Source organism: Lolium perenne, chromosome 3 (assembly GCF_019359855.2).
Source record: "Lolium perenne isolate Kyuss_39 chromosome 3, Kyuss_2.0, whole genome shotgun sequence".
NCBI classification, from domain to species: Eukaryota; Viridiplantae; Streptophyta; class Magnoliopsida; order Poales; family Poaceae; genus Lolium; species Lolium perenne.
In genome coordinates this window covers 296274682-296298135 of record NC_067246.2, presented here as the reverse complement: position 1 = coordinate 296298135, position 23454 = coordinate 296274682, and positions in this window count along the sequence as shown.

Below are 23454 nucleotides of genomic sequence, written 5' to 3'. Positions count from 1 at the left end.
GGTCCCAGTTAGCAGCAGCGGTATCACCGTTTGAGAGGCGGCAGGGGATCAAAAGAAAAAAGAAATTGCCAAAAATCAGAGGGTGAAAAAAAACCAAGAAAATGAACTTTTATAGTACATAGAGGATGACATGCGGGTCCCATGAGCCTGCAGGTTCCTCAACGTTTCAAACGTGGCATGAGATCGAAAGAAAAAGGCAAGTGAAAAAATATGAGGAGCCAAAAATAATTCAAGAAAAGAAAGTTTTATAGTACATAGAGGATGACATGCGGGTCCCATTTAGCAGCAGCGGTATCACCGTTTGAGAGGCGGCAGGGGATCGAAAGAAAAAGGTAAGTGACCAAATATGAGGTGCCAAAAATAATTCAAGAAAAGAAAGTTTTATAGTACATAGAGGATGACATGCGGGTCCCAGTTAGCATCAGCGGTATCACCGTTTGAGAGGCGGCAGGGGATCGAAAGAAAAAGGCAAGTGACCAAATTTGAGGTGCCAGAAAAAACTCCAAGAAAAGAAAGTTGATTGCACATAGAGGATGACATGCGGGTCCCATTTAGCAGCAGCGGTCTCAACGTTTCCAAGGCGGTAAGGGATCAAAAGAAAAAGGAAGTAGCCAGAAATCAGGGGGTCAAAAAAAATCCAAGAATAGAAAGAATTTTGGTTCATAGAGGATGACATGCGGGACCCATGATCCTGCATCGTAAACGGCTCGATCGGAGAACGTTGAACGAGATGGCGCGATCTAGAAAAAAAACAATGCCAGAGAGGCTGCCATCTGGGCCCTACATCCCTCGGCGGTGCGGATTTGCGTTGACTCGGCCGGCGAACCCGAGATTTCGAGATGCACCACGTCCCGGGCCACCATACGCGACGTTTTGGCCGCTTTCGTCGGGCTAGGTGGCCTAAAAAACGAGAAAAAAAAAGTTTTGACATGCACCACGGAGGGACCCAAAATCGTCGGCCATGGTACACCAGCAACCACGGCGCGACTTCAACTTCGTTGGCCATGGCAACTTTTCTTGTAGTGAATGTCTTCGGGTAATGTACTCTCCCTTTCTCCCTATCCTCTAGTCTCCCTCACACATTGCAAATTTTGGACAAGTTTTGGGGAAATTTTAGGGTTAGGGTTAGGGTTTGTAAGTCCTCATGCCTTTAGAGTGTCTCACCACACAATACACTTACTCCATTATATTGCTATAGTCTATATTCAAGTTTATGAGTTTTTGCATGAATTTGTGGTAGAAATCTGGGCAAAACTTCACACATCGACAGATCCGGTCCCCAGCCCGGTCGACCGGCCGCTCAACCGGCCGGCTCGGCGTGCGGCCCGGTCAACCGGGCGCCAACCGGCTCGGCGTGCGGCCCGGTCAACCGGGCGCCAACCGGCTCGTCCGGTCTGCTGCCCGGTTGGACCGGCCTGTGCGCCGGATTGCCCAGTTTTCGCACAATCTCATCACTACACTTGGATATATGCTATGCTCTTTTGGCTTCCCTCTTACTGATGACATGTACACTTACCCCACTGCTATCCTTGCTCTATTTTCTCATTCACAGGTAGTTGGAGTGGTGAGCCACGTGGCAATGTTGCCAAGAGAGGAAGGACTGCTGATCCTCCCCGCCATTCTAGTAGTCGCGCACCCCCTCCAGCTCATCAGGGTACTGACATTGGCAGCTCAGCTTGGGGTAGAACCAAGTCTGTTGGTGGCAAGAAAAAGGATAAGCATGCCGCCCAAGAGGATGATGAGATAGTGCCAACTATCAATGTTGGGAATGCAAACCGTGTTGAGTGGCAGGAATGGAGGACGGTGAATCCGTATCGCTTTGAGCAACGGACTTACACTCGTGGGGACAAGTCCTTCTGGACCAAGACACAAGCAGCCCTATGGGATGGTTACTATGATTCTCATGAGTTTATGAAGAATGGTGATATTGTATCGCCCAAGGCCATCAATCCTGACGAGTTTGCCTTGCACGACGCCACAAAGTACCGCTTTGTGGTGGAAACCTTGAAGGGTATGGGATTGTATGACCTTGTGTGCCTCAAGCCTAATGATCAACAAGATGATCCTACCTTCTGTCCCCTCCTTGTCCGTCAGTTCCACTGCACCGTCTTCTTCCATGATGATGCGGACCGCACCATCACCTGGATGACTGGCAAGGAGAAGTACTCATGCTCTTACTCTCAGTTCCGTGCAGCCATGGATTGTGGTGATGACAGTGTTCCAGGGTACAAGATTCATTCACGGCCCAAGCTTACTAAGGGTGACATCTCCTTCTGCTATCCTGCGAACCCTACGCCTGGACCTCCCACTATCTCTGGGATGTACTACTCATATCTTGTACTTGCCAAGATGTTCCGTGAGAGCCTCATCAGCAAGTCTGGCGACACCAGTGAAGTCAGGAACTATCACCTAAATCTGATGTACTATTGTCATCCTAACAGGGTAAGGAAGATTGATGGCTGTGATATTATCTACTGTGAACTGAAGCGAGCAATTATGGACCGCATGACTCCCAACTATGCTCAGTATGTTCAGCGGCTCATCAACTACATTGTTCCCGCTCCTCTCAACGTTCTTGGTGAAAGAGTCATCATGGACCCATTCAGGATACCCATTCAGGAGGCCACTTGTCCAGACGTTCCCTCCATGATGCCCTCCACTGAGCGCCGTTCCAAGGAACACCATGATCATGATGCTAGCTCCAGCTACTCTCGGCGCTCCAAGCATGGGGCCGCTCGCTTCTTCTCCAGCATGTGGCAGATGTGCAAGAACAGCAATGATGTTGCACATCAGACCCTTACTATGACCCAGGAGACACGGAGGCGCCAGACTGAGTTCATGGCCTCAAGGAACCACCCTGTTCCTCCTCCTGGACCTGAGATGGAGCCTGTAGTAGCACCTCAGTGGGAGATGCCTCCTCTTACCGATGAGATGATCCAGAACTTCGACTTCTCCGTGTATGCTCATGGTACTCTCCCTTCTAGGACTGCTCGTGCTCCCACTCCTGCTGATGATGATGATGGTGATGACGATGAGGGTGATGCGGATGCACGCGATGCTGGCGAGAGCTCCTCCTCGATCGGGCTTGGTCACTATTGATGGGTGCGATAGCATCTCTCCTCTTTTCTTCGCCTTTTTGGTGTTCCGATGCCATAGGGGGAGAAGAGACTAGAGTCTAGGACCACGGGGTTCTTTGATTGTCACAAGCCATGGGAGTTGCTTTATTTGGATTTTATATGGCTTGGGCTTGTTTGCTTTGAGTTTTTCAAGAACCATTTGCTACCTCCAATAATTCGTGTATGGATGTGTATGGACGACTATTATGTGTGCTACTCTATGTTAGGACGATTATGTGTGCTATGCTTATATATCTTGATATGCACATCTCCATACCATGCTTGTTTCCTAAAGATATTGGGGGAGCTTCTCATGTTCCACAAATGGTGCACTTTGCATTCAAACGCAAATTCTCCAAGTGCACACATTATGGGGGAGATGTCGTAATATCTTATATGGAATCAAGGTTTAGAGCTTATCATAATATCTATTTGTGACTCTAGCTCGGTTTGTCATCGTATACCAAAAAGGGGGAGATTGTAAGGGTATTTTACCCTTATCCATTATTTTGGTAACAATGACACCGTGCTAAAGTATTTGGCCTAATATGTTTAAAAGGATAATCTCAGGTATTAGGCAATGAGGCGTAAATGGTGTATAAAAGGAACAAGAAGGCTAAAGGAGACCCCCCACTTCAACAACAATCAAAAAGGGGTCTACGGGAGAAATCCGGTCTGCAGCCCGGTCCAACCGGGCCAGCAACCGGCCAGTCCGGCGTGCTGGCCGGTCAACCGGGCGGCAACCGGGCTCCAAACGAAGAGCTAGCAGATCCAGTTGCCGACCGGTCAGCCGTCCTACAGACCGGGGAGTCCGGCGCTCGGCCCGGTCAACCGGGCGGCAACCGGCCTCTAAACGAAGAGCTAGCAGATCCGGTTGCCGACCGGTCAGCCGGCCTACAGACCGGGGAGTCCGGCGCTCGGCCCGGTCGACCGGGCGGCAACCGGGCGCCAACCGGCCGCCAACCGAAGGAGCTCCAGGACGATGCAAAGGAGATCCGGTCGCTGATCCGGTCCGACCGGCCTCACCACCGGGCTGTCCGGTCTATGGTCCGGTCAACCGGGTTTGTCGAGGAAAAAGCTGAGGTGGCAAGTGACCAACAGCCATATTTCGAAGAACACTATAAATAGGCCTTCTCCTACCTCTGAACAGTCAAGCAACACACTACAAGCTGTTCTTGAGCTCTCTCTCTCTTACTCCATTATTAGAAACACCAAAAGCCTCCGATCTCCCTCCTCATCCACCCAAACTCAAATCCCTCCGGGGAATCACTAGAGGAGGACCCGATCTACCGTTCTACCAAGCCAAATCTCATTCCCCCTTGTATTCATCGAGAAGCTTGCTTCCTAGGGTTCCTTGGAAACCCTAGGTGGGCAAGAGGAGTCCGGAAGCATCCGGGCTGTGGATTTGCTCCGGGCAAGATTGTGAAGGTTTGGAGGCTACCTCAAAGTCTACGATAAGTGAGTGAGCTATTCCTTCGTGGGATAGGCTCCGGAGAATAGGGTGAGCCTTCGTGGCGTGGGGAATCCTTCGTGGGACCTCCACCCCTCCAAACGTGACGTACCTTGTTGCAAAGCAAGGGAACACGGGAATACATCCTCGTCTCTGCGTGCTATCGGTTATCTCTAACCGAACTCCTTACTTGTGATTTAAACTGCCTGAGAGAGCCTTCGTGCTCGAGATAGTTGTATCTTCATATAGGTTGCTTCACCTAGTTTGCATTAGGCTCACCTTTATATTCCGCAAAGCCTAATATTGCAAAGAAAGAATTAAAATCTGTAGAAACCTATTCACCCCCCCTCTAGGTTTACCATCTCTATACTTTCAACAGTGTTGGGCCTCCAAGAGAAGAGGTTTGTAGAACAGCAGCAAGTTTCCCTTAAGTGGATCACCCAAGGTTTATCGAACTCAGGGAGGAAGAGGTCAAAGATATCCCTCTCAAGCAACCCTGCAACCACAATACAAGAAGTCTCTTGTGTCCCCAACACACCTAATACACTTATTAGATGTATAGGTGCACTAGTTCGGCGAAGAGATAGTGAAATACAGGTGGTATGAATGTATATGAGCAGTAGTAACAGCGCCAGAAAAGTGCTTGCCGGCGTGTAGTTGACATGGGAGATATTGCAGGAAGTAGAGATGCAATAAAACAGTAAACAAGCGATGATTGCAGTATTTGGAAACAAGGCCTAGGGATCATACTTTCACTAGTGGACACTCTCAACATTGATCACATAATAAAACCACTCTACACTCTCTTGTTGGATGATGAACACCACTAGCTGTGTAGGGCTACAAGAGCACCTCAATGCCGGAGTTAACAAGCTCCACAACATTCGATATTCATATTTAAATAACCTTAGAGTGCATGATAGATCAACACAACTATACCAAGTACTAACATAGCATGCACACTATCACCATCATACTATGAAAGGAGGAATAGATCACATCAATACCATCATAGTAATAGTTAACTTCATAATCTACAAGAGATCACAATCATAAACTACGCCAAGTACTACATGATGCACACACTGTCACCATTACATCATGAAGGAGGAATAGAGTACTTTAATAACATCACTAGAGTAGCACATAGATTGATAGTGATATAAAACTCATATGAATCTCAATCATGTAAGGCAGCTCATGAGATCATTGTATTGAAGTACATAGGAGAGAGATTAACCACATAGCTACCGGTACAGCCCTTAGCCTCGATGGAGAACTACTCCCTCCTCATGGGAGACAGCAGCGGTGATGAAGAGGGCGGTGGTGTTGATGGAGATGCCTTCCGGGGGCACTTCCCCGTCCCGGCAGCGTGCCGGAACAGAGACTCCTGTCCCCCAGATCTTGGCTTCGCGATGGCGGCGGCTCTGGAAGGTTTTTCGTACCGTGGCTTATTCATTTAGGGTTTTCGCGACGGAGGCTTTAAGTAGGCGGAAGAGCGGCGTCAGAAGAGACCTGGGGCCACCAGACACTAGGGCGGCACGCCCCCCTGGGCCGCGCTGCCACCATGTGTGGGCCCCCTGTGGCCCTCCTCTGGTGGCTCTCGGGTGTTCTGGAAGCTTCGTGGAATTATAAGATGTTGGGCGTTGATTTCGTCCAATTCCGAGAATATTTCCTTACTAGGATTTTTGAAACCAAAAACAGCAGAAAACATGAACTGGGACTTCGGCATCTCGTCAATAGATTAGTTCCGGAAAACACATAATAATGACATAAAGTGTGAACAAAACATGTAGGTATTGTCATAAAACAAGCATGGAACATAAGAAATTATCGATACGTCGGAGACGTATCAGCGCTCGCTCCCGCTTCCGTCGACGCCTCGACCCGCTCATGTTGCTTTCCCGCTCGACGCACGCCTCGCGCTAGCTCGTGCAGCGCTGCCGCTTCGTTGGCCCCACGCGCATGCTGCGGCAGTACCGGCCATATGCCCAACGGGCAGATATCTGGGAGCTTCTTTTTTAATCCCTTTTCTCTCTCTTTGTTAGTTACTTCTTCTTCCTCACTTAACTCTCTCACTCTGAAGCTCTCCTCCATTGTTGATTTCTTAAGACACTAGTAGAAAAAGAGGTTTCGGTCCACCCCCATTAGTCGCCAAAATATAGGAACCGGGACTAAAGGGGTCTTTAGTCGCGGTTCAGGAGGCGAACCGCGACTAAAGACTTGGGCCCAGCGCGCTCGGTGGCTAGCTGGTGGACGGGAGGAGCTTTAGTCGTGGTTGGCCAGGCCAACCGCGACTAAAGGTCCTCAGGCTTGGCCCGAAGGCCTTTAGTCGCGGTTGGCCAAGCCCCACCCCTATAAAAGGCAGCTCAACTCACTTTACTTAGCCATTTGGTGCCATTTCTCTTCACAATCTTCACAAGTGGGTGGTGGGTTTGATTTTGGTTCCTCTTATGCACACAAGGTGTTCGATGAAATGCCCGAGAGATTGAAAGAAACATGATATGAAGTGTCCGAGCCACACTTGAGCTTTCTCATTTATTTTTCCTCGATCGCGGTTAGCAACTTGAACCTTTCATGTGTCATTGATAAAATATGCATGTGTGTAGGTCATTGTTTAATTTCTATTGTTTGTAGCTAGTTAGTTTAACAAATGCATGATGGTTAATTATATATTTTATATTATAATAATGCAGATGAATCGGCAATGGATGTACGGTAACCGGCTCTCCGGCGAGTTCATTACGGGTTTGAAAGATTTCCTCGTAGTGGCTAATGTGAACAAGCAGGGGGGTTTTGTTATCTGTCCATGTGTTGGCTGTAAGAATCAGAAGGGTTACTCTTCCTCAAGAGATGTTCACCTGCACCTGCTTCAGCAGGGTTTCATGCCAAGCTATAATTGTTGGACCAAGCATGGAGAAAGAGGGATTATAATGGAAGAAGATGAAGAAGGGGATGATTTCATCGATGACAACTATCTTGATCATTTCGGTGATACTTTCATGGAGGATGCTGAAGGTGGGGAAGGTGAAGGGGAAGGTCAAGGGGAAGGTGAAGAAGAGGCACGTGATGAGACCACTGATGATCTTGATCGGACCATTGCTGATGCACGAAGAGGCTGCGAAACTGAAAAGGAGAGGAATAATTTGGATCGCATGTTAGAGGATTACAAAAAGTCATTGTACCCCGGATGCGATAATGGTCTGAAAAAGCTGGGATGCACACTGGATTTGCTGAAATGGAAGGCACAGGAAGGTCTATCTGACTCGGGATTTGAAAATTTGCTGAAAATGATGAAGAATATGTTTCCAAAGAATAACGAGTTGCCCGCCAGTACGTACGAAGCAAAGAAGGTTGTCTGCCCTCTAGGTTTAGAGGTTCTGAAGATACATGCATGCATTAACGACTGCATCCTCTACCGCGGTGAATACGAGAATTTGAATGAATGCCCGGTATGCACTGCATTGCGTTATAAGATCAGATTCGATGACCCTGGTGACGATGTTGAGGGCGAGAAACCCAGGAAAAGGGTTGATAACCCACAAGTATAGGGGATCGCAGCAGTCTTCGAGGGAAGTAAAACCCAAATTTATTGATTCGACACAAGGGGAGGTAAAGAATACTTATAAGCCTTAACAACTGAGTTGTCAATTCAGCTGCACCTGGAAAAGCACTAGTAACAGGGGTGATGTGAAAGCAGCAGTAATATGAGAGCAATAGTAACAGCAACACAGCAGCAGTAATAGTAACACAGAGGTAATGGCACCAGAGAATAGTTGATACTACTTCTAATGACATGTAGAACGAGTATATGATGATGAAAGATGGACCGGAGTTCCCAGCGATCTACACTAGTGGTAACTCTCCAATAACAAGTGACAAGTGTTGGGTGAACAAATTACAGTTGGGCAATTGATAGGATTGATAAGGCATTAAGAAAGAACATCAATTCATTAATCATGTAGGCATGTTTTCCATATATAGTCGTACGTGCTCGCAATGAGAAACTTGCACAACATCTTTTGTCCTACCAGCCGGTGGCAGCCGGGCCTCAAGGGAATCTACTGGATATTAAGGTACTCCTTTTAATAAAGTACCGGAGCAAAGCATTAACACTTGGTGAAAACATGTGATCCTCACATCACCGCCATCCCCTCCGGTTGTCCCGATTTCTGTCACTTCGGGGCCTTTGGTTCCGGACAGCGACATGTGCATACAACTTGTAGATACAATCTAAGCAATAATTATAAAGCTCAAATCTAAGATCATGCCACTCGGGCCCTAGTGACAAGCATTAAGCATAACAAGATTGCAGCAACAATAACTTCACAAACTTTATAGATAGACTAATCATAATCTATCATCCATCGGATCCCAACAAACACAACACCGATTACATCAGATGGATCTCAATCATGTAAGGCAGCTCATGAGATCATTGTATTGAAGTACATGTGATAGAGAGTACCAACTAGCTACTGCTAGAACCCGTAGTCCATGGGGGAACTACTCACGGAGCATGATGGAGGCGGTGGCGTCGATGGAGATGGCTTCCGGGGGCACTTCCCCGTCCCGGCAGGGTGCCGGAACAGAGACTTATGTCCCCCGAATTGGAGTTTCGCGATGGCGGCGGCGCCCCTGGAGTCTTTCTGGAGTTTCGTCAATTGGTACTGCGTTTTTAGGTCGAAAGGGCTTAAATAGGCGAAGAGGCGGCGCAGGAGGGGCGACAGGGTGGCCCCACACCAGGACGGCGCGGCCAGGGTGTGGCCCGCGCGGCCCACCTGTGTGGTGGCCCCCTGGCTCTCCTCCGACTCTCCTTCGGTGTTCTCGATGCTTCCGGGGAAAATAGGATGTTTGGTGTTGATTTCGTCCAATTCCGAGAATATTGCCCGAACAGCCTTTCTGGAACCAAAAACAACAGAAAACAGGAACTGGCACTGTGGCATCTTGTTAATAGGTTAGTTCCGTAAAATGCATAAAAACATTATAAAGTGCAAGCAAAACATGTAAGTATTGTCATAAAACAAGCATGGAACATCAGAAATTATGGATATGTTGGAGACGTATCAGCATCCCCAAGCTTAGTTCCTACTCGTCCTCGAGTAGGTAAACGATAAAAAGAATAATTTCTGTAGTGACATGCTACTTACATAACCTTGATCATACTATTACAAAGCATATGAAATGAATGAAGTGACTCAAGGCAATGATCTATAGTTGCTAACAAATAGATAACATATAGCAAAACTTTTCATGATGAGTACTTTCAAGACAAGCATCAAAAGTCTTGCACAAGAGTTAACTCATAAAGCAATAGATTCAAAGTAAAAGCATTGAAGCAACACAAAGGAAGATTTAAGTTTCAGCGGTTGCTTTCAACTTTCAACATGCATATCTCATGGATAATTGTCAACATAAAGTAATATGATGAATGCAAATAAGCAAGTATGTAAGAATCAATGCACAGTTGACACAAGTGTTTGCTTCTAAGATGAAAGGAAGTAGGTAAACTGAATCAACATAAAGTAAAAGAAAGGCCCTTCGCAGAGGGAAGCATTGATTGCTATATTTGTGCTAGAGCTTTGGTTTTGAAAACATAAAGAGAGCATAAAAGAGTAAAATTTTGAGAGGTGCTTGTTGTTGTCAACGAATGGTAGTGGGCACTCTAACCCCCTTGCCAGACAAACCTTCAAAGAGCGGCTCCCATTTTATTTTTGTTTTTGGGTGGCACTCCTTCCAACCTTTCTTTCACAAACCATGGCTAACCGAATCCTCGGGTGCCTGCCAACAGTCTCATACCATGAAGGAGTGCCTTTTTATCTTAGTTTTATTATGATGACACTCCTCCCCACCTTTACTTTCTCAAGCCATGGCTAACCGAATCCTTCGGGTGCCGTCCAACAATCACATACCATGGAGGAGTGTCTATTTTGGTTAATTAATTTGGGACTGGGAATCCCATTGCCAGCTCTTTTTGCAAAATTATTGGATAAGCGGATGAAGCCACTAGTCCATTGGTGAAAGTTGCCCAACAAGATTGAAAGATAAACACCACATACTTCCTCATGAGCTATATAACATTGACACAAATCAGAGGTGATAAATTTTGAATTGTTTAAAGGTAGCACTCAAGCAATTTACTTTGGAATGGCGGGAAATACCATGTAGTAGGTAGGTATGGTGGACACAAATGGCATAGTGGTTGGCTCAAGGATTTTGGATGCATGAGAAGTATTCCCTCTCGATACAAGGCTTAGGCTAGCAAGGCTATTTGAAGCAAACACAAGTATAAACCGGTACAGCAAAACTTACATAAGAACATATTGCAAGCATTATAATACTCTACACTGTCTTCCTTGTTGCTCAAACACTTTTACCAGAAAATATCTAGACCTTAAGAGAGACCAATCATGCAAACCAATTTTAACAACCTCTACGGTAGTTCTCCACTAATAGGTTTAAACTACATGAAAAAACTTAATCGTGATCTACTTGAGAGCTCAAAACAATTGCCAAGTGTCAAATTATCCAAGACATTATGAGGCATTTTCTGTTTCCAACCAAATAACCATAAGTATTGTAGCTTCCAACTTTTATCATTGAACATTAAAAGTAAAATGAAGAACAAGTGTTCATATGAAAAAGCGGAGCGTGTCTCTCTCCCAAACAAGGATTGCTAGGATCCGAATTTATTCAAACACAAACAAAACGAAAATAAACACACAGACGCTCCAAGTAAAGCACATAAGATGTGACCGGATAAAAATATAGTTTCAATAGAAGAAACCTGATAAGTTGATGAAGAAGGGGATGCCTTGGGCATCCCCAAGCTTAGACGCTTGAGTCTTCTTGAAATATGCAGGGATGAACCAAGGGGGCATCCCCAAGCTTAGACTTTTCACTCTTTTTGATCATATATCATCCTCCTCTCTTGACCCTTGAAAACTTCCTTCACACCAAACTTCTCATAAACTTCATTAGAGGGGTTAGTACTCAAAAAAACTTGAATCCACCTTGGTCCTGTAGTGACATATTGCAAGAACTTAATAAAACATTAGCTACAGCTCTCCACGTCTAGAAAACCTCGCTTAAAGTCCACAAGAGACAATGCAAAAAACAGAGACAGAATCTGCCAAAACAGAACAGCCAGTAAAGACGAATTTTAAAGAGGTACTTCCGTTGCTCAAATCAGAAAACTCAAAACTAATGAAAGTTGCGTACATATCTGAGGAACACGCACGTAAATTGGCAGATTTTTCTGAGTTACCTACAGAGAAAACATCCCAGATTCGTGACAGATAGAAATCTGTTTCTGCGCAGAAATCCAAATCTATTATCAACCTTCTATTAGAGGCTTCGCTTGGCACAACATTGCAATAAAATAAAGATAAGAAGAGGTTGCTACAGTAGTAACAACTTCCAAAACACAACAAAACAGTAGTAAAATAAAGACATGGGTTATCTCCCAAGAAGTGCTTTCTTTATAGCCATTAAGATGGGCTCAGCAGTTTTAATGATGCACTCGCAAGAAATAAGAGTTGAGGCAAAAGAGAGCATCAAAAGGCAAATTCAAAACACATTTAAGTCTAACCCACTTCCTATGCATAGGAATCTTGTACACAAATAAATTCATGAAGAACAAAGTGGCAAGCATAAGAAGATTAAACAAGAGTAACTTCAACAATTTCAGCATATAGAGAGGTGTATTAGTACTATGCATATTTCTACAACCATATTTTCCTCTCTCATAATAATTTTCAGTAGCTTCATGAACAAATTCAACAATATAACTATCACATAAAGCATGCTTTTCATGATCCATAAACACATAATTTTTATCAAACTCAAAAATAGTGGGATCCAAACTTTCAAAAACACTTTTATCAACAATATAACATGATGATTGACCGATCTCAAAAGATATGGGACTCATAGATAAAGTCAAGAATTCTCCAATCCCATTTTCATTAGTAGTACAATTAATATTATCAAGTAACATAGGACCATCATCTAGAGATTTATCATAAACATTTGCTACGCAAAATTCTTTAGTACCATGCATTTCGACATCAGGCACAAACAAAGCATTATCATAAGATTTATCAAAGTAGCATGGATTATCATATATAACAGTAGCATAATTATTCTCACAAGTTTTACTTATAGGAAATATTTCAAGAGAATCCACAGGAACATAACATTCAACCTCTTTCGATAATCATGTGTTATCACCAGAATTTGACCGAGTCAGAGGTGGGCCGCGATCAAGATGGATTTAAAGAATATACATGGAAGAATTACGTGAATCGGCCTGTTATGCAAAGTTTGGGCTAGTTTGCCCTTGTATCTGTAACATAGTAGATTACGTGTCGGTTAGTTAGAGTTTGCCTCGTGCACGGTTGGGATTATTCCCACGTTAGAAAGTCCCCTGGACTATAAATATGTATCTAGGGTTTATGAAATAAACAACAACCAACGTTCAACCACAAATCAATCTCGGCGCATCGCCAACTCCTTCGTCTCGAGGGTTTCTACCGGTAAGCATCATGCTTCCTAGATCGCATCTTGCGATCTAGGCAGCATAAGCTTATTTACGTTGTTCATGCGTTGCTCGTACTGAAGCCTTTTTGATGGCGAGCAACGTAGTTATCTTAGATATGTCAGGGTTAGCATTGCTCTTCGTATCATATGCTATCGTAGTGCAACCCTTGCATATCTAGCCGCCCTTACACCTATCTTAGGTGTAGGGGCGGCACCCCGCTTGATCATTATTTAGTAGATCCGATCCGTTACGGTTGCTCCTTGTTCTTCAAGGATTAGTTTAATATCTGCAATAGTTAGGCCTTACAAAGGGTTGGAGGATCCAGCGGCACGCAGGGTGTCGTTTGCTAGTCCTAGACAGGATGTTCCGGGGATCAACCTCGTGTTGGTTTTTAGGCCTTGTCTAGGATCGGCTTACGATCACCTTGCGTGGCCGCGAGGCCCAATCGTGAGTAGGATGATCCGATTATGCGGTGAAAACCCTAAATCGTCGTAGGTCGCTTTAGCTTTATTTTGATCAAGCAGGACCACCATATATTCGTGCACCTCGTACGAATCATGGGTGGATCGGCTCCTTGAGCCAATTCACAGGATAACCTGAGAGCCGATCGAGGCTCGTATTTAATGTTTACGTGTATGCCATGCAGGAAACTAAGCGAGGCATCTCCATCACCTTCCTGACCAGGTATAGGTCAGGTGGCACGCCCTTGCATCAGCATCGGACGTGTGTACCAGAGGCTTTGCGGGCCGTCGCTCGGAGGGACCAGGGCCAGCCGCAGCCCTAAGTTGTTCCCGGCTCTACTGTGTCGCCCGTCGCTGCCCGCCGGTGGGTTTTGACCGCAACACATTCTGGCACGCCCGGTGGGACGAGCTTCATCATCAACCACATCGCCATCTACATCTGAGATGGCAGACGACACTCCAGTCACGTACGAGGATCTGACCGACGAGCTCAAGAAGAAGTATGACGAGGTCAAAGCGATCCTCGAAGCCGACCTCATCGGCTCTTTTCACAGAACCCGTTCACATGGCATCAGGTGGAAGGGGTTCGCGCCTGATGGTGCACTCGATGGGATAGACCTCTCTGCCCCGTCAGAAGAACGCACCAGGTCCCTACGTCAGGAGATCAACTACCTGGTGGCTCACTCGCTACACCGCCACTCTGAGAACCTGGTGAACACTCTGGAGCGTGTTGCTCTCCGGGTGATCCAGGAGATCATGAGGCACCAGTACTCTCCGTCAGGACCAGCTCTCGGGACACACCAAGGAGAGATGCCACTCCAGTCCCGTCCACCGCTGCCATTTGCGTTGGCAGCACCAGAAGTGCCGAATTCCACGGCATTCATCGTCTACAAGATCGGTGGTGACCCTAGTGACTGCCAGTTCTTGCATGAGGCGCCTAAGGAGATCCCTCACGGGTACATGTGCACATACGTGCCAGACTGCGGTAACTGGGCGCTCACAAACCAGGCCGCGACATCAGGGACTTCTGGGAAAGCAGGAGGAACGTCAGCAACAGATCTTGAGAAGCAGACGTGGCTAACTAAATATGCCACCCCGACGAACCACCAGAGCGCAACTCCTGCAGTTGGCTCAGAGCTGGAAAAGCAAGCATGGCTGGCTAAGTACGCCACCCCGGCGAATCTTCAGAGTTCGATTCCTGCAGCCAGCACCGCGGATCAGATCAGTACCATACTGAGAGACCAGTTCGGCATGGTGCCGAAAAGGAGGGTAATCGGCTATTCCAAGCCGTACCCGACGAGTATGAGTTGATCCCGCTACCACCTAAATATCGGCTCCCTGATTTCTCCAAATTCAGTGGATCAGATGGTTCCAGCTCCATCGAGCATGTGAGCCGATATTTGGCACAGTTAGGAACGGCCTCAGTGTCGGATCCACTACGCGTGAGGTTCTTCTCACAGTCCCTCACGGGATCGGCTTTCGGGTGGTACACCTCGTTGCCACCAGACTCGATCCGGACCTGGAAGCAGTTGGAAGAACAGTTCCATATGCAGTACCACTCAGAGGCTTCCGAGTCTGGCCTTGCCGATCTAGCACAAATACGTCAGAAGCGTGGAGAAACTGTGACAGAATACATCCAGCGCTTCAGGAATCTTAGGAACCGATGTTATTCGGTTCGTGTGACTGAAAAGGAAGCAGTCGAGTTGGCAGTGGCGGGCCTTGCAGCGCCGCTCAAGGACATGGCCTCCCAAGCAGACTACCCCTCGCTGGCGCACATGGTTCAGAAACTGTCAGCATATGAACAGCGCCACCCGGACTTGTACCAGGACAAATTCAAGCGTGCAGTAGTCCTGGTCGAGGCAGAGGAAGACGAAGCTTCTGCGGGAGATCAAGAGATAGCAGTGGCTGAATGGACTCGGGGGGCAACCCCCGTGTCCTGAAAATGGGTTAAGCCACCAGGCCCGCCCAGAGGGTTTGATTTTGACGTGACCAAAACTGAGCAAATCTTTGACCTCTTGCTCAAGGAGAAGCAGTTGAAGATACCCGAAGGTCTCAAATTCCCCACGGTATAGGAGCTGAATGGAAAGCCATACTGCAAATGGCATAACTCGCTCTCCCATGCCACCAACGACTGCAGGGTGTGGCGTTAGCAGATCCAAATGGTGATAGAACAAGGACGTCTGATTTTCAACCAGTACGCCATGAAGGTCGACACCCACCCCTTCCCCGCCGTTAACATGGTGAAGTGCACTTACCCTGAAGGTTGCCAGCCAGGATCCTCGTTCAGTATCAACATGGTAGGACCTGGGCACCACTCTGGCGAGGATGGAAACGAGGGCAGCTGCTCTCGTAGCAAGGACACAGAGGAGGCCGCTCCACGCGATCGGCTCCGTCATGATGGCAAGCGCTATGTCACAGAGGGAGAAGTGAAGAACATAAGATATCAGCGACCCCTCTCTGATCACCTCCTCAACAAGTATGTGAGTCAGTATGACCAACGCCGACGATCCAGCGATGATGATGAAAGAGATCGTCTGGCTAGAGAAGCCAGAAGACATCATCGGCATGATCGCGATGAGGAGGAGTACGAGCGCCGTGCCAAAGGAAAATCAAGGGAGCAAGACGACAACGATAGGCACTGGGACTGCCCCTTCTTCAGACACTGCTGGGATTCAGGAATGAGCCAATTGCCCACAATCGGCAATTGCCCAGAATGCAACCAGAAGAAGAAGGAGGCAGCCAACGTGTCCGTGTTCAAACGTCTAGGGCCTCTCCCACCACAAAGCAAACGTGCTGAGTCCCCTCGGTTGGAAGATCCTGAGGATTCGGAAGACGAGGGAAAAGAAGAAGAAGACAGGTACCACCGGCCAAGGTGGTGCCCTGATGGGCTCAGCCGTTCCCAAAAGCGCAGGGTTCAGCGATTGCGCGGCTTGGAGGAAGCCGAAAGGTTATACCTGCACACGCTAAGAAAAGCGCGGCCTGATCTGGCTGCGAAAATTCAGCGAACCCTGGATAAAGAGGGTCGTCCACGGAAAATGGAGTGGCGCCCCAAGCAAAGGAAAGCCGATGATGAAACATCGGCTGGCACAAACATGGTGCTCGTCCTTCCGACGAAGCTTAGTGCTCCAGGATTAAACGACACACTCAAGGTGGACGACAACGAGTGCATCAACATGACAAAGGATGAGGTTGGGCTGGTCCTATCCACTGGCTTGACCGAGTAGCAAAAGCAAACCGATGAGCAAATGCGGCGAGGCCGATCCTTGGGATCGGCCCCCAAAGGTATATGAAGGAAAAGCACAATGCCTTCATTGAACGCTTCAATCAATATGGAGGCCGATTCCAGCAATCGGCCAAAATTATCTTCACCACATGTTCTGCTTACATGCAACGTCGATCTACTGGGCAGCGGTTCACGTCGGTTGATGAGCCAGGGAAAATCAACATTGGTCCTACCAAAGCCGACGTGCAAATACGGTGCCTTGGCTAGACTACAGAGCCGATATCTGCAGTTACCTGTCAGCTTCGGCTCGGGGGGCACCTAATCAGATGAACATGTGCAGATGAACATATATGCAGTGAAATATTGGGGGCCGATAGAAAAATCGGCCAGTAAATTTTTTTTAGCATCGCGATACAAAGCCGATGCACAGTCATCGACTCTAGCACAGTTACACAAGACCAAGACCTACCGGCTATGTGCTCAGGGCTCACATTTTCGCCAAGATGGTTTTCAGTTCGGCCTCAAGAACTTCTGTTTCCTTGGAGGGAATGTACAATGAGAAGCAGCCTCGGCTGCAATGAGCCGACAACCCTTTTCGCCAGTTAAGCTGTTGGTGTTTCATCTACAACATCGGCGTTCAGTGGAAGAAAGCTGATCAATAAGGGCAAGTTTGGTTGACTCTTCATGGTGGCTATCTCGGATTACCAGATTACCTAAGGTCAAAGCCTTCTTGTTTGACCTGTGCATCCTCGCCGGTATTCTCGCCTTGATTAAGGCTCGGGGGGCAGCTAACTTGGTAGATGCTCTGTCTTGGAGCCGATTGGAGTTGCATCGGCTGACCCTGCATCGTGATCTTCTCTGAAAGCAGTGAGGTGTTGCAGAAGAAGACTGCTAAACCTACGGAGAGGAGCCGGAAAAGGAGGCTGTCGGCTTTTACAAGTTTTGGACCGTCCTGATGCTGCAAGAGAAGGAAAGAGACTGGATTCTCAAAATAGCCGATGAATAGTCATCGGCTGTGGGATTGCGAAAATTTATGGTCAGGTATCAAATCACAGTCTGGATTTGAGAAGTACTTGGCTGACGGTCCAATCGATATTTGAGTCCGGCTTCATGGGCGTCTAAAGGAAAAAAGAATCCGATACGTTGCTATCGGTCTTGATGTGGCAAGCAGAAGGATTGAAATTGGATTAATTGAAAGATGAATTGAAAGAACAATTTCCATTAATTCAAAAGAGCGGCTTTACAAGAAAGAGCCGATGGCTCTCAAAAGAGGGATCTGGTGCCTAGTGCACCGCTACTACTAGTCCTACTCTACTAGTCGTCACTATCCTCATCGTCGCCGTCGTCGATGTCGTCGGCGCTGCTCCCAGAAAGTTCCTCATCGCTGCTGCCCCAGCCCTTGGCTGGAGCTTCGTCTTCCTCATCATCATCATCATCCTCGCTGTCCGCCCAGGAGCGGAAGCGCTTGGTCGGCGGGTACCCGATGGAGGAGGAGGATTCATCCTCCTCCTCTTCCTCCTCGTCATCATCATCGTCTTCGCTGTCCGCCCAAGCGCGGAATCGCTTTGCCGGCAGGAGCTTAGCAGGGGAGGAGGGGCCGCCCTCCTCTTTTTCTTCTTCTTCCTCTACTTCTTCCCCCTTCCCGTTGGGGGAGGTGGGTTTCACCCAGGGATGGAGGTCGTCTTCACTTTCGTTTATCAGCTCCCCTTCGATGAGGAACTTGAGGTCCTCTTCCCCATCGGTCAGAGGCAGGTCGCCCTCTGGCGCATGATCGGAGTTCCACTCCGGCTCGCTCAAGGAGAAGGATTGGAGGGAGAGGCCGGAGGAGACAGAGGAAGAGGAAGACATTGCTACATGGGAAGAGGGTTTTTTGGTGCCGATAGCTAGAACAGAGGAAGGGGGTGAAGTGGGCTAACCAATCGGCACGGTTAAATAATAAGGAGCCTGGTGGACATTTGATGCCATTGCAGTTTACGAGGAGGCGATGCCAAAGCTATCAAATTTGGCAGAGAAGCTGAGAAGACAGGACATCATGATGAAGGATACTGCAACGGTTCTGCTCTGCCACGACATGACCCTTCGAAGAAAAAACAGAGTGATTCTGGAATTATCAATTCCAAAACCAGGGGGCATCTGTTATCACCAGAATTTGACCGAGTCAGAGGTGGGCCGCGATCAAGATGGATTTAAAGAATATACATGGAAGAATTACGTGAATCGGCCTGTTATGCAAAGTTTGGGCTAGTTTGCCCTTGTATCTGTAACATAGTAGATTACGTGTCGGTTAGTTAGAGTTTGCCTCGTGCACGGTTGGGATTATTCCCACGTTAGAAAGTACCCTGGACTATAAATATGTATCTAGGGTTTATGAAATAAACAACAACCAACGTTCAACCACAAATCAATCTCGGCGCATCGCCAACTCCTTCGTCTCGAGGGTTTCTACCGGTAAGCATCATGCTGCCTAGATCGCATCTTGCGATCTAGGCAGCATAAGCTTATTTATGTTGTTCATGCGTTGCTCGTACTGAAGCCTTTTTGATGGCGAGCAACGTAGTTATCTTAGATATGTCAGGGTTAGCATTGTTCTTCGTATCATATGCTATCGTAGTGCAACCCTTGCATATCTAGCCGCCCTTACACCTATCTTAGGTGTAGGGGCGGCACCCCGCTTGATCATTATTTAGTAGATCCGATCCGTTACGGTTGCTCCTTGTTCTTCAAGGATTAGTTTAATATCTGCAATAGTTAGGCCTTACAAAGGGTTGGAGGATCCAGCGGCACGCAGGGTGTCGTTTGCTAGTCCTAGACAGGATGTTCCGGGGATCAACCTCGTGTTGGTTTTTAGGCCTTGTCTAGGATCGGCTTACGATCACCGTGCGTGGCCGCGAGGCCCAATCGTGAGTAGGATGATCCGATTATGCGGTGAAAACCCTAAATCGTCGTAGGTCGCTTTAGCTTTATTTTGATCAAGCAGGACCACCATATATTCGTGCACCTCGTACGAATCATGGGTGGATCGGCTCCTTGAGCCGATTCACAGGATAACCTGAGAGCCGATCGAGGCTCGTATTTAATGTTTACGTGTATGCCATGCAGGAAACTAAGCGAGGCATCTCCATCACCTTCCTGACCAGGTATAGGTCAGGTGGCATGCCCTTGCATCAGCATCGGACGTGTGTACCAGAGGCTTTGCGGGCCGTCGCTCGGAGGGACCAGGGCCAGCCGCAGCCCTAAGTTGTTCCCGGCTCTACTGTGTTGCCCGTCGCTGCCCGCCGGTGGGTTTTGACCGCAACAGCATGGAGGACAATCAAATAGTGTAAGAGATAAAGAGTTACTCTCATTAGAAGGTTGGCATGGGTAGCTAATCCATTCTTCCTCCTTTTGTTCATCACTCTCCTCTTCTTTTTCATCCAATGAGCTTTCAGGTTCATCAATTTCCTCCTCTTTTTCATCCAATGAGCTTTCAGGTTCATCAATTTCTTCCACATGTTCCTGCAAATTGTGAGTGCATTCTTGTGCATTAATGAGTCTCTCTTTATAATCAATGATATAAGGATTATCACTGTAGCTTTCTACGCAAAAATTAAGGATAGAAGAGACATAATCTTTAAGGTCCTTACAAACAACACAAGTTTCATAATTCTCAACCATGAAGGATTCTATCTCAGAGGCTCCCATAAATAAAACAAATTGTTCTACCTCTTCGAACCCAGATGAATATAGTTATTCCAATTATAGTTCTTAATTAAAACTTCCTCACTAAAGCCACATTGAAATTTAAGATGTTTAGTGTCTTCTTTAGAGCAACAGTTTATATCATGGCGTTTAAGCAAGATTTTAGCAATTGAATTCAATTTTTCTATCACAGCACTCATTACTTTACCCGTTCTTGATTCTCTATAATTATTATATAGTTCAATAAGCTCCAAATAGGTTGTAGGTTCTTCCATAGCAACAGTTTTTAATTTTTAGGTTTTTTTAAATTTTTATGGATTTTTGGGTATATGAGAAAAGTAAAACAAAACAAAAAAAACTATGCAAAAGTAAACTAAGGAAAATAATACTAGACAGAAATAAACTAAGCACAAATAAACTAGACAAAAGTAAACTAAGCAAAACAAAATAAAATAAAATAGAGAGAGAGGTAGAGTGTACTCCCCAGGTGAACTTATGAGTAGAGCTATGCCTCCCCGGCAACGGCGCCAGAAAACAGTCTTGATAACCCACAAGTATAGGGGATCGCATCAGTCTTCGAGGGAAGTAAAACCCAAATTTATTGATTCGACACAAGGGGAGGTAAAGAATACTTATAAGCCTTAACAACTGAGTTGTCAATTCAGCTGCACCTGGAAAAGCACTAGTAACAGGGGTGATGTGAAAGCAGCAGTAATATGAGAGCAATAGTAACAGTAACACAGCAGCAGTAATAGTAACACAGAGGTAATGGCACCAGAGAATAGTTGATACTACTTCTAATGACATGTAGAATGAGTATATGATGATGAAAGATGGACCAGGGTTCCCAGCGATCTACACTAGTGGTAACTCTCCAATAACAAGTGACAAGTGTTGGGTGAACAAATTACAGTTGGGCAATTGATAGGATTGATAAGGCATTAAGAAAGAACATCAATTCATTAATCATGTAGGCATGTTTTCCATATATAGTCGTACGTGCTCGCAATGAGAAACTTGCACAATGATAACCCACAAGTATAGGGGATCGCGGCAGTCTTCGAGGGAAGTAAAACCCAAATTTATTGATTCGACACAAGGGGAGGTAAAGAATACTTATAAGCCTTAACAACTGAGTTGTCAATTCAGCTGCACCTGGAAAAGCACTAGTAACAGGGGTGATGTGAAAGTAGCAGTAATATGAGAGCAATAGTAACAGTAACACAGCAGCAGTAATAATAACACAGAGGTAATGGCACCAGAAGATAGTTGATACTACTTCTAATGACATGTAGAACGAGTATATGATGATGAGAGATGGACCGGGGTTCCCAGCGATCTACACTAGTGGTAACTCTCCAATAACAAGTGACAAGTGTTGGGTGAACAAATTACAGTTGGGCAATTGATAGGATTGATAAAGCATTAAGAAAGAACATCAATTCATTAATCATGTAGGCATGTTTTCCATATATAGTCGTACGTGCTCGCAATGAGAAACTTGCACAACATCTATTGTCCTACCAGCCGGTGGCAGCCGGGCCTCAAGGGAAACTACTGGATATTAAGGTACTCCTTTTAATAGAGCACCGGAGCAAAGCATTAACACTCCGTGAAAACATGTGTCCCTCACATCACCGCCATCCCCTCCGGTTGTCCCGATTTCTGTCACTTCGGGGCCATTGGTTCCGGACAGTGACATGTGCATACAACTTGTAGATACAATCTAAGCAATAAGTATAGAGCTCAAATCTAAGATCATGCCACTCGGGCCCTAGTGACAAGCATTAAACATAGCAAGATTGCAGCAACAATAACTTCACAAACTTTATATATAGACTAATCATAATGTATCATCCATCGGATCCCAACAAACACAACACCGATTACATCAGATGAATCTCAATCATGTAAGGCAGCTCATGAGATCATTGTATTGAAGTAAATAGGATAGAGAGTACCAACTAGCTACTGCTAGAACCCGTAGTCCATGGGGGAACTACTCACGGAGCATGATGGAGGCGGTGGCGTCGATGGAGATGGCTTCCGGGGGCACTTCCCCGTCCCGGCAGGGTGCCGGAACAGAGACTTCTGTCCCCCGAATTGGAGTTTCGCGATGGCGGTGGCGCCCCTGGAGTCTTTCTGGAGTTTCATCAATTGGTCACGCGTTTTAGGTCTCCAGGGCTTAAATAGGCGAAGAGTCGGAGTCGGAGGGGCCACGGGGCCTCCTCACACTAGGGCGGCGCGCCCCCCTACTGGGCCGCGCCGGCCACACGTGTGGGGCCCCCAGGGCACCCCTCTGGCCCCCCTCTGACTTTCTGGAAGGTTCCGGGAAAAATAAGATGTTTGGCATTGATTTCGTCCAATTCCGAGAATATTGCCCGAACAGCCTTTCTGGAACCAAAAACAGCAGAAAACAGGAACTTGCACTATGGCATCTTGTTAATAGGTTAGTTCCGTAAAATGCATAAAAACATTATAAAGTGCAAGCAAAACATGTAAGTATTGTCATAAAACAAGCATGGAACATCAGAAATTATGGATACGTTGGAGACGTATCAGCATCCCCAAGCTTAGTTCCTGCTCGTCCCGAACAGGTAAACGATAAAAAGAATAATTTCTGTAGTGCCATGCTACTTACATAACCTTGATCATACTATTACAAAGCATATGAAATGAATGAAGTGACTCAATGCAATAATCTATAGTGCTAACAAATGGATAACATATAGCAAAACTTTTCATGAAGAGTACTTTCAAGACAAGCATCAAAAGTCTTGCACAAGAGTTAACTCATAAAGCAATAGATTCAAAGTAAAAGCCTCGAAGCAACACAAAGGAAGATATAAGTTTCAGCGGTTGCTTTCAACTTTCAACATGCATATCTCATGGATAATTGTCAACATAAAGTAATATGACGAATGCAAATAAGCAAGTATGTAAGAATCAATGCACAGTTGACACAAGTGTTTGCTTCTAAGATG